Below are 13,144 nucleotides of genomic sequence, written 5' to 3' on the forward strand. Positions count from 1 at the left end.
TTATAGAGCCTTCTCTTATTTGGGGAATCACCCAAAACTAGCAGCTTTTTGGGTCACTCAATAAATCAGTCAGAGTAGTATACCCAAATAAAGAATAAGTTGCTTCTAAAATCCAAAGAGGCCCACCCACTTGGCATTGTGTTTCATTTTTGGTTGCATGAGGAGCTAAATGCAACAACTTAATCTTTACTTTAGAAGGGATATGTCTAACATACCCCATACGACTAGATCCCTGGGAATTTCATTGAGGTGGCAGGCCCTACACATGCCAAGTAGATGAGTAAATGAGATATGAGGGGAATCATCACCCCTGCATCCTTCAAGTCCTCAATGGTGGCATTAAGCTCTGCAGTCCCTCTAGGAATACAGATTTGCTTCTGATTTACTGTTTTTCTAAGTGGAGACAGTTCTGGTGATTTCTACTTGGCCTCACTCCATAGTTCAATAGTTTTTTAACTCTTGTTTATATACAGATTAAGAATTTAGTAGATTACCTATTTCTTTTCTAGAAACACCATGATCAACTAGCCAATTCCACAGGTCTCCACAAGTTAGACTATTCTGTTTACTGCATTGACTTTGCTGTTCACTGTGTAACCACATCAACTTTGTCTTTGATGATTAAGGCTGCCACACGGCCTCTGTCACCCTGGGAGCCAATTATCCTTATTGCATTTAGGTATACCACCCAGTTCAGTGGCAGCAATTCCCATGGTAGTGTCTGACCTGTAAGAAGAAGGATCACAGAGCTCTTTAAGGATGCTGGGGCTCCCCTCACAAATTTATTTCTCACCATCATGATGGAATGTGTGTCCTCAGGACTCTCCTGGGGTATGTGAGCATGTCTTACATGATAAATTTATTCTAATATTTTGATCTCCCTTTCTAGCCTTTGGATATCTTCCTCTTCAGTGTAGCAAGGCAGTTAGTTCTGGCATTTGATTTCATTTAAGGTAGACCACCTTGTAGTCCATGTTTCAGCCAACAAACCAAACTGTTAGAGCCTTTTCTTTTCTTTCTTTTTTGTTTTTGAGATGGAGTCTCGCTCTGTCGCCCAGGCTGGAGTGCAGTGGCCGGATCTCAGCTCACTGCAAGCTCCGCCTCCCGGGTTTATGCCAGTCTCCTGCCTCAGCCTCCCGAGTAGCTGGGACTACAAGCGCCCGCCACCTCGCCCAGCTAGTTTTTTTAATATTTTTTAGTAGAGACAGGGTTTCACCGGGTTAGCCAGGATGGTCTCGATCTCCTGACCTTGTGATCCACCCCTCTCGGCCTCCCAAAGTGCTGGGATTACAGGCTTGAGCCACCGCACCCGGCCATGTTAGAGCCTTTTCTAACCCTTTGAGCTAAAATATTGAATCCAGAATCTCTGCTTAGTGGGATGATATCAATAAATTCATCCTGATTCAACTTTACGGGAATTGTACTATGGTGGAAGGCCCTACACAGGCCAAACAGACAAGTTAAACAAGAGGTGGTGGTAGTCATTACCCCTGTATCCTTCAAGTCCTTGATGGTGGCACTAATCCCTAAAATCCCCCTAGGAATGCACTTGAAAGGACATGATTTATGTGATTCAACATTATGTTTCTTCCACAATTATCCCACATACTTAATATTCATTTACATAATCCCCAGATTGTATAAATTGGAAAACTCCTGCAATTTTTTTGGTGTGTAGCACATTTCCTTGTGGACCACACTTTGTACCTTAATCTTTGGGGCCTGTTGGGACTTAAGCCTAGTTAAAAATCTAGAAGCAAAGAGGGGTATCAGGGATAAATTCTGAGGAGAATCAACAGGGTCTTGCAAGACACCTACCTCAGGAGCAGCCATTACTGGTTCTTTAGGCAACACAGAGTTAACCTCAGACCGGGGTGGAAAGATTTTTCTATTGGCAAAGAAACTCATCAGAATTTAGAGGTTTGATGTCACAAGTTTGAGTGGGATTTCCCATATGTCCCCATTCTAATTTTCAAGATCCCACTTATTCTCAATCAATTCTCCTACTTTAACAGGAGAAATTCATTTTGTGTTGTAATTCAGCAACCCACAGTGTGAGTCTGCTTTTGAAATTTTAGCCCTATGGCTATAGGAGACAAGGATTTGTTTTTGGGCAGACATAGAAGTATTCAGGTTATTTATGCAGAGCTTGAACAAGAAATCTCAAGCCCTGAGTTAATCTTTTTCTTTCCATTTTCCATAGCACAGTTGTCAGCAACCTGCCAATTTCATCATACTCTTTAGTCTGGCTAAAATGTTCTAAGGTACAAAATATATGATCACCTAATGCAGGGGCCATTGAAAATAATATGCTAAGAATAGATAAGGCTCAAGGACAGTATCTCTAGCTAGTTGCAATTTCAATGAACTCCAGTAGTCAAGGACAGTATCTCTAGTTGAACTTTTAATGAACTCTAGTAGGCGCCAAGAAGGCAGACAAAATAAGAAAGAACTTAGAGACAAGGAACTAAGCAGAAGGTTATATCTGGGTGCAGAAAGTTTGTTTTGCATTGTGTTATTTTTGCTGACGTGGGATTTATGGAGTATAAATAAAGTGAGGCGGAGGCTCTAGGCGCGGCCGCCATGTTCTCTGTTTGTCTTTGTCTCTTGTATCTGTTCATTCTCCACCACCCCCGGCACGGGCCCCAATAAGTGGCGCAGCGAGCAGGGTGCACAGGGTGAGTAGTGGGGAACAAGAAGGGGAACCCCCTAGGAGCGGGTAAAACCCGGGAATTGTTAAGGGGAAACTTCTTAAGCTTTCATTATGGGGAATTCCAGTTCCTTGGCCTCAGAATATTTCAGATTATTACAAGGGCTTCTACTTTCGATTGGGGTTGATGCAAAAGAGAGAACTTTGTGGAAATTGTTTGCTCATGTGGAACAACATTGCTCTTGGTTTCAATATCAAACTGAAGTACAATTAAATAAGCGAGAGTGGCAACAGGTTGTTAAGACCCTTTGTCAAGCGCATTAGCGCGGCGATGTAATGTCAGCACCTTTGTGGGCCCTTTGTGCTTCTATTACCTAAGCTTTGGAGCTCTTAGAGACAGACTCTGAAAAAGGGGAAGGTGGGGATGAGGAGTCTTTGAAGTCTCCGATAGCCATTTCCCCTCCTTTAGATAATTCTGTAACTGAAGGAGAAGGTCCTTTGTGTGATAATGTGTCTCATGAAAAAGAATCAGAAATTCAAAAGGAGCTTCAGCCGGTTGTTCAATTGTTATAACAAATTTTACAATTGCAGTTATCTCCCCCTCAACCTTCTCCTCCACCTACTCCTGTTTTTACTTTTCCCGTAGTTCATCCACCCCCATCAGTACCTAAGGCAGAGGAGGAGGACAGTTTCCCCCACCGCCACCACCACCGCCACCGCCGGTGGAAATGCTGCCTCGTTCAGGCACGGTATTTGCTGTTCCCACTTCTACTGCCAAAGCTGTAATTAAGGTATTGGATTCTCAAGAGGATGAGGATCCCCTACAATTGTTCCCCATTATTAGGCAACCTTTTGGTCCTAATGACCAATTTCCTCAAGGGGTATAAATGTGCAGTATAATGTTCTTCAATTTAAATTTCTTAAAGAAATGAAGGCAGCTGTTGCTAATTATGGCCCTCAATCTCCTTTTGTCATGGGGCTTCTAGATTCTTTCTCCTCTGAGAATTTGTTTTTGCCTCTGTTATGCCCAGACCGTTTGTTCCCCGAAAAAAGACCACCAGAGTCCAGAGTCAAAGCCAAGCGGCAAGGATCTTTAATGCAAGTTCGAACTTGGTCCCTCCGTTCCACAACATACAGGAGGGCCCAGAACAATGCGTGCGCTTGCCTTTTATAGCCTAATGTAAACAGGACTTGTAAAGTTGCAGAGGAACGAGGGAATTCTCTAGGTTACAGCATTACAATTGGTTAACATTTTAAGTTTATACATTTAGCAGTTTTTTTATTGGTTCCCGTGCTCTCACAAACGGCTGTTTTCTTATCGGGGATTTTCCAGGTGGTGTCCTTCTAAAGTTGAGATATATGATAGTCTTTGAATTGAAAGATATATGGTAGGGAGACATATGGTGGGATGAGCCCAGGAAGTTGAGGGATATATGGAGGGGAGACATATGGTGGGATATGTTTATACTGGGCTCAGGAAGTTGAGAGATATATGGCAAGCACTAGTAATTAGAACAGAAAAAGAACAAGACAGGGACTTTCACATTGCTTGTCTATACAACATCTGAAATCTATAGATAACATTATCGGTTAGGTCCGGCATCAACTTTTAACTAGGCTCAAGGCGCCGCCCGGGCTGTCTGCCTGTAGGGTCAACTTCTAACTAGGCTCAAGGCGCCGCCCGGGCTGCCTGCCTGTAGATTTCATTTGGTCTCTTTCACCTCTTGATTGGGAGACTTTGGGGAAGGCTGTTTTGGACCGCTCTCAGTGGCTTCAGCTACGCAGTTGGTGGCTGGAAGATGCCAAAAAGCAGGCCCGCTGCAATGCCGCTAGAAATCCTCCAGGACCTACAGAGGAGCAATTAACAGGCACTGGTCGGTTTGCTACCGTAGCGGCTCAATCTGGACTTGAGGATGTGGCATTATCACAAGTTAAAGCACTTTTTTTAAAGGCTTGGTGTAAAGTAGAACCATCAGGAAAAACTGCCTTGTCTTTTGTTAAGATTTTGCAGGGCGCAAACGAACCTTATCCTGACTTTGTGGCTCGGCTCCAAGATGCTGTAACAAAGACTGTGGGTAGTGGGGCTGCAGGCCAAATCCTGGTAACCACACTAGCTTTTGAGAATGCTAATCAGGAATGTCAGAGGTTGTTGCGTCCTCTAAAGGCTACTGGAAACTTGCAAATAGAAGATTTTGTTAGAACCTGTGCAGGAGTGGGAGGGGCTGCCTACAGCGCTCAGTTGTTTACTGGAGCTTTATCTAAGGCATTCATGGGAAAAAAGGGAGTTTGCTTCCAATGTGGAAAGACCGGTCATTTTAAAAAGGAGCGCCGTAAGTTATCTAATAGGATTGACTCCTCCAAAGTAAAATTTAAAAAGCTTCCTACTGAGCCCTGTCGTCGTTGTGGCAAAGGCGACACTGGACTAATGAATGTCACTCTAAAGTGGACAAAAACGGTAATTCTCTCACCTCCGGATCGGGAAACTTGCAGGGGACCCTTCAGCTTGGGGCCCCAACAACAATACAAGCCCTCTTCATTTGCAATTTCCAGTCAGCTCAGGGGTCCAGCATCAGCAGGCCTGTCAGCCAATGTTAACCCCCAATTTTCGTTAGCTCAGCTTTTCTCTGCTACTTCCGGTAGCGCCGCTGCTGATGTGGCGATTTTACAGGCTGTTGAACTCACCACAGAAATGGGAGTTGTTAAATTGGCTACAGGTGTTTTTGGGCCATTACCTCCACATACTGTTGGATTGCTTATAGGACGCAGTAGTAGCATTTTACAGGGTTTACAAGTTCATTTGGGTGTTATAGATTCTGATTATAAAGGGGAAATTCAAATTATGGCTCAGGCTCATAAACCTATATCCCTGAAAGAGGGGCAGCAAATTGCACAACTCCTTATACTACCCTATTTTCAGTTTCCTTCACAGAGGCAAGAAAGAACTGGAGGTTTTGGAAGCACGGGTAAACATATTTTTTGGGAAACTTTAGTAACTCAACAAAAACCCTTGTTTCCCCTCGAAGTAGAGGGACAAATTTTTCAGGGCTTGGTCGACACTGGAGCTGACATTTCCATTATTGCCTCTGATCAATGGCCTTTGCAGTGGTCTAAACAGCCTGTTGCTGTTTCTCTTACAGGATTAGGTTCCACCTCTGAGGTGTATCAAAGTTCTCAATCCTTAAATTGCCGAGGGCCGGATGGTCAAGTGGCCCAAGTTCAGTTTTATATTGTTCCTATTGCCCTAAATTTATGGGGGCGAGATTTATTGCAACAATTTGGAGCTTTTGTTTCTATTCCTCATGTCTCTAATTCCGCCAAGAATATGATGTTCTGCATGGGCTACAATCCCCTTGAAAAATCTTTAAACATGTAGCCACTGTTTAGCAGCCTCAAGCCCTTCCCTTGACGTGGAAAACTAATATTCCTATATGGGTTGAACAGTGGCCTTTAACACGTGAAAAGCTTAAGGCCTTGGAAAACTTAGTTCAGGAACAATTATCCTTAGATCATATAGAGCCTAATACTTCTCCATGGAATTCCCCTGTCTTTGTGATTAAAAACAAACAAACAAACAAACAAAAAACAAAAAAAAAAACCGGTAAATGGAGACTATTGACAGATCTTCGTGCTATTAATGCCTGTATTCAACCCATGGGATCCTTACAACCTGGCCTTCCTAACCCTTCTATGATTCCTCAAGATTGGTTACTTATGGTTATTGATTTAAAAGATTGTTTTTTTTTTTCTATTCCTTTGGATCAAAAGGATTGTGAGCGTTTTGCCTTCTCTGTCCCTGTTTTTAATAATTCTCAGCCACTTTCTCAGTATCAGTGGAAGGTTTTACCTCAAGGTATGTTAAACAGCTCTACCTTGTGTCAAGAATTTGTCCATCGAGCTCTGAATCCTGTTCGAAAATGTCATCCTGCTGTTCTTTTATATCATTATATGGATGACATTCTTCTTGCCACACCCACCAAAAAAGAGCAGCAAGATGCTTTTACATCCTTACAAACACAGCTCTCTTTATACTCACTTAATATTGCCCCAGAAAAAATTCAAATAGATTTTCCTATTCAATATTTAGGTTATACCTTGGGAGCGCAAAATATTCGACCCCAAAAAATTCAAATTCGACGCGATCATTTAAAAAACATTAAATGACTTTCAAAAACTTTTAGGAGATATTAATTGGATGTGTCCTGTTTTGGGAATACCAACGTATCAGTTACAACATCTTTTTTCTATTCTAGAAGGAGACAGTCACTTGGACAGCTCACGTCATTTAACTTCTTTGGCTTTACAGGAACTCCAGCTTGTAGAGGAACAACTTCAAAAGGCCCATCTACATTATATCCTTCCCGACGTTCCCCTTTCCTTTTGTTTATTTCATACTTTACATTCTCCTACAGGTATGATTCATCAAACAAATCGGCCGTTAAAATGGATTTTTTTATCCAACAAAACATCTAAACGCTTGACTACTTATATTGATCGTTTAGCTAAATTGATCTTCAAAGAACGGCATCGCTGTCGACAACTCTGGGGAAGAAATCCTTCCTTCATTATCTCTCAATTCACTCATAGTCAGATTACTTATCTTCTTGCCACTTCTGATTCTTGGCAACTTGCTTGTGCCTCATTTGTCGGACAATTTTCTACCCAATATCCTAAGTCTCCAATCTTTTCATTTTTTAGACAGCATTCTGTGTTGTCTTTCTCACCAATATCTTTATTTCCTGTTCAAGGCCCTACCTTTTTTACTGATGCTAGTAACAATGGTAAAGCTGGATATTGGAGTGTTCATCAATCTCGAGTTACAGTTTATCCTTATCCCTCAGTGCAACAGAGAGAACTGTTTGCTATTCTCATGGTCTTACTTGATTTCCCTTCCACCAGTTGTAACATTGTTAGTGATTCTCAATACGCCGTGTATGTTACTTCTTATATTTCTCAAGCCACTCTACCTCTTTGTGCTCTTCAAAAACTCTTTTATTTGTTGTCTTCTACTTTGAGCCAACGTCGAGCTCCTTTATTCATCACTCATCTTCGTTCTCATTCTCAACTTCCTGGACCGCTAGTTCATGGTAATGCTCAGATTGATTCGCTTTTAATCGGCCACCTACAGGCTACAGAACAAAAACGTGCTCTACATCACACTAATAGTTCTGGCCTTCAACGACGATTTCATTTAACTCGTAAACAAGCTCGTTCTCTTATTCAAGCTTGTCCTTCTTGTGCTCCTTTGAGCATTCCATCTTTCCATCCTGGGGTTAATCCGTGAGGTACTCAAGTTAATCAGATTTGGCAAATGGACGTCACACACATCCCTTCTTTTGGACGATTAAAGTATGTTCATCATACCATTGATACTTTCTCTCATTTTCAATGGGCAACTCCTTTGCCATCTGAAAAAGCTGATTCTGTTATTACTCATCTCTTAGCTTGTTTCGCCATCATGGGCATTCCTCTAATACTTAAAACTGATAATGCCCCTGCCTATGTTTCTCGTAAGTTACAAGTTTTCTTACAGCAATACAATATTCAACATCTTACCGGTATCCCGGGCAACAGTCAAGGTCAAGCCATCATCGAGCACGCAAATTTAACCTTAAAAACTCAACTGCTAAAACAAAAAAGGGGGAAATGAGTCCCCCAGAAATCAGATTTTAAAGGTTTTGTTTACTTTAAATTTTTTGAATCAATGGAGACAATTGCAGGACTCCGCTGCCATAACTCATCTTTCCTCACCTCCCTCGGCGATAGTCCCCGCCGACAATTTAAAGGTTTGGTATCCTAATGAAGAAGGTAAGTATGCTCAGGGGCAAGTTCTAAAACAGGGACGGGGCTATGCTCTTGTCCTTACAGGGAGCGGACCTGAGTGGTTTCCTACAAGGTGATTGAAACCCTGTTGAAAAGAAAACTGGACTCAGCATGCACCTCTTCTTTTGTTAGATGTGCCTCGGTGGGGGACTTGTTTCCCTTAGTGAGGCTTTGTATGAATATTGGACTTATATTCCCTTTCCACCCTTGTATCAGGGAGTCGCCTGGGGGGAGGCGGAAGTTAAGGTTTTCACCAATGACACTACTTGGATGCCGTCCCCCTATATGGACAAGGACAACATAGAATGGGAAACGGGAATAATAAACAGCACATACCAATTTGGAGTGGAAGGACTTCCGATTTGCATGGGAAATAGTCCTCATTGTCTCTGGAAATCGCGTGAAACTTGGGCTGTTCGCTATAATCATAGCCATGTGGCTGCCAATACTGTTATTATTGTAACTAGAAGTTTTCATTATAATCATACTGTATATATTAATGAGACTATTCCTAGTTCCTTACCTTTTTGTCCTATTCCAGAGGTTTCCCCTAATATTGAGGTATTGGAGTGGCAACATTGTCGGGGAACTGAGCCCCGGATTTTATTAGAATATAATGGGCTGCAAGTAATTGATTGGAGTGTGCACGGTGATTTTCAAACAAAATTTAGTCACATACCTTTGAAATGGCACCGGGTAAATAAAAGTATTGCTGCTGACGGTAATGAAACTTTGGTATGGCGTGAAGGAGGCTTGTCGCCACCTATGCCTCATCTTAGATACTTTTTACAAGTACAAAGTCATCTTTGGAAGTTATTAGCTGCAGGTGATGCCATTAGTACTTTTGTGGGGAATATGTCCCTTAATCTTTCTAACCCGAATAACCCCTTTCATATTCAATTACATCGGAATGTCTCCCGATATATTATTGCTTGTGTCCGAAAGCCTTACCTATCGTTAGCAGGGAATTTAACATGGGATAATGATATGGGGATTATTAATTGTACAGATACGTGTACATTTTTGTCTTGCCTCAATCATTCCTGGTGGCGCAGTTTTACGGGGGATATTTATATCCTCAGGGCTCGTAAGGAAATTTGGCTACCTGTCAACCTTACGTGACCGTGAGGGGCATCACCTCTTGAAACTTATATTTGGACCGGCCTCCAGCGGACCCGTCGTGCCCTTGGACTTATAGTCGCCTCAGTAATGGGCCTTGTCGCCATCGCCTTCACTGCAGCCGTGGCAGGACTCGCTCTACATCAAAGCATACAAAATGCTGAATTTATACAGCAATGGCACGAGCAATCTCACCGGTTGTGGCTGCAACAACGGAACATTGACTCCCAACTTGCTGAAAGATTGGACAACGTGGAACAAGCCTTAACGTGGCTTGGAGAGCAGCTCACTGTCCTCAGTACTCGAATAACATTGCAATGTGATTGGAACTCCACTCAATTTTGCGTAACACCTGTGCCTTTTAATTTTTCTCAGAATTGGACCGAAATCCGAAGATTATTAATAGGCCATAAAAATATTAGTTTGGACATCCAAGAACTCACTCAAAACATTTCTAAAGCATTTCAACAACAATTCCATGTATTGTCCGGGGCCGCTACCTTGCAGGAGCTGGGTCAAAGTTTTGCTGCCCTTAACCCATGGACCCAGATGAAAACATGGATGTCTACCATCTCCGGAAGTATCTTGCTTTGGGCGCTCGGATTGGGTTTACTTTTCATGGTGATCTGATGCTCCCTCCGTCGCATCCAAAAACAAAGGAAAACACAGGAACAAGTATGGGCTACCTTTCTAGGATTGAGGCAAAACAAAAAAAGGGGGAAATGCAGGGGCCCTTGAAAATAATATGCTAAGAATAGATAAGGCTCAAGGACAGTATCTCTAGCTAGTTGCACTTTCAATGAACTCCAGTAGTCAAGGACAGTATCTCTAGTTGAACTTTTAATGAACTCTAGTAGGCACCAAGAAGGCAGACAAAATAAGAAAGAACTTAGAGACAAGGAACTAAGCAGAAGGTTATATCTGGGTGCAGAAAGTTTGTTTTGCATTGTGTTATTTTTGCTGATGTGGGATTTATGGAGTATAAATAAAGTGAGGCGGAGGCTCTAGGCGCGGCCGCCATGTTCTCTGTTTGTCTTTGTCTCTTGTGTCTGTTCATTCTCCACCACCCCCGGCACGGGCCCCAATACCTAAAACTTTGCCTTTTACAAATATTTCATTATGAGTGTTCAGTTGTGATATTTGTATTTCTCTATTGCCACATCACACCACAGACTACCAGTACCCTCTTCACAACTGAAAATTGTCTTTAATGCCTTTAAATTTAATCACATTAGAGAACATATTCCAGGAATAGCAGAACCAAACCAATTCATATAGTTTATCCTTAAAATTCTGTTCCTATGGAACTACTCTTACTACAAAAATCTGTATCAGTCAGTTATGGCTCCACCAGAAAAACAGAAATTGCTCTGATATAACTTCAGGTGCAACTTATGGAGAATGATACATACACACACACACACACACATGTTGTGTGCATATATGTTGGTTTGTGTGTGTGTGTGGAGAGAGAGAGAGAAATTTATTGAAACTAATTGATTTGTGTGATTATGGAGGCTGGCTGGTCAAGTCCTAAATCTTTAGGGCAAGCTGCAAGGTGGGAATTCCCTGGAGGAAACTGAAGCTGCATAGTCCACAGGTAGAATGTCTTCTTCGTCAGGGAAAGCACTCATCTGTTCTTTTGATGACTGAGCAAAACCTACCCAGATTATTGAGGATAATCTCCTTTACTTAAATCAACTGATTATAGATGTTACGTGTATCTGCAAAATTCCTTTACCACACCACCTAGATTAAGGTTTGATTGAACAACTGGGGCCTATGGCCTGACTAAACAGTAGTTTAACTTTGCTCTGGATGACTCAGAGTCATCCCATATACAGGCAGATGTAGGTGCTGTGTCCACAAAGATTGAAGCTAATTACATGCACAAGCTCCAGAACTTGGTTTCTTGAAGAAGTTGTAGGTAACAGTTTCTTTTTCTTTAAAATATAGAATAAAATATTGCAGCCACAAAATGCTCCTTAGTAGTATGATTTGGCTCTTCTCCTGCTTCCCCGCCCCCCAAAAAGGTTTAATTGAAGTAGCCTTTTCTCAACAGATTTTTTTTCACTCTTCAGAAAATTGCCTGTGGTCTACTGTTATTAATGTCTTTGAATTGACACATCCATAACACAGTGGGGTTGTCCTGATCTTTGGGTCCAGGACCCTTTTCAGTTGTACTCATTTATTGCTGCCTGTGCAGGGGCTAATTCTGCTAACAGGTTTGGAGTTTGGTTTTGTTTGGCTACTCAGGAAGAATTCTAGAATTGGAAAGTTCCAGAAAACTGGTCCCTGGATAGGTGAGCTTTCTCAGTCTATTATTTAAAATGTTTAAAATGTACTGAAAAGAAAATAATGAGGTTGATACATGACTAGAGTGATCTCTTGGCTGAGTGAAAGGAACACATTCGTGGGTGAACATCTGATTAGTCATCACCAAGCAAGGTGAAAGGGCTTCCTGGATTGTTTTTCCAGGTGACTAGCATCTCCAGCCAAGCTCTTGTGATTTGCTTATGTGGAATAATGGTGTGTGTTGGGCTGTTCTTCTCTTTTGCATATGTTCTGGTGGCCAAGAGGAAAGACATAAATTGCTCTGACAGGATTGCAGATGCCAAGCTACAGCTGTGAGAGAGATTTTTATGAAGAACCTCTAGAGCAGGTTTTCTGATGGTTTATCATTCAAACCTGGTAGGGCGGGGATGGGGTGGGGGGAATTTGACTCCGGAACATGCACTTTATTCTCTCTATTAAACTCAGTGGATTCTCTTTAATATAACTTGAAGGGATTATTTGAAAAAAAAATTGGAGTTAAGGGGCTTCCTGGCCAGGTGCAGTGGCTCCCACCTGTAATCCCAGCAATTTGGGAGGTTGAGGTCAGGAGTTCCAGACTAGCCTGGCCAACATGGTGAAAACCTGTCTCTACTAAAAGTACAAAAATTAGCCGGGCATGGTGACGCACTGTAGTCCCAGCTACTCGGGAGGCTGAGGCAGGAGAACGGCTTGAACCTGAGGGGCAGAGGTTGCAGTGAGCCAAGATCGCGCCATTGCAGTCCAGCCTGAGCAACAGAGAGAGACTCCGTCTCGAAAAAAAAAAAAAAGGCGAGGGGGCCTTTCTGACAATCAACAATTCCCTCTTTCACTGGGTGCCTTCCCCCTTCTCCAATTATGGCCAGCAAGACATGCACCTCTATTTTATTTAAGGCCAGATAATCTTTGTGCTTGAAGCCAAACTGATTCTTTCTATTGCCTCTTCTGGTCTTTCATAAGCCCTAATCTTCACATTCTGCTCTGTCAATAAGATGAAGTATGAAGAATTTAGGGTTTGGAGTCAGACCAGGGTTTGGATTTTTATTAGGAGGTTAGCTGATTTCCTCATAAAGAAAATGTAGATACTTCAGAGCATTCTGTTGGAATAAGATCATGTTTGTGTAACGTGCATGGTACAGGATACATGCAAAGTGTATTTTCCTTGTTGCCAATTCTCTATTTCCTAAACACAAAAATATGGAAACAAATAGGAGTTTGAGTGGAGATGAGAGTTGTCCTGCCTGT

At 42.1% G+C, this 13,144-nt stretch overlaps 1 protein-coding gene across 3 annotated transcripts in view; it reads left to right on the top strand.

Annotated features, from left to right (window-relative positions):
• Window positions 1–13,144, top strand: part of PKIB (cAMP-dependent protein kinase inhibitor beta) — a 127,349-nt gene that overhangs the window by 41,441 nt on the left and 72,764 nt on the right. The window lies entirely within an intron of this gene.

The sequence above is a fragment of the Trachypithecus francoisi genome, unplaced genomic scaffold (assembly GCF_009764315.1).
Source record: "Trachypithecus francoisi isolate TF-2019V2 unplaced genomic scaffold, Tfra_2.0 Lachesis_group15, whole genome shotgun sequence".
Taxonomy (NCBI): domain Eukaryota; kingdom Metazoa; phylum Chordata; class Mammalia; order Primates; family Cercopithecidae; genus Trachypithecus; species Trachypithecus francoisi.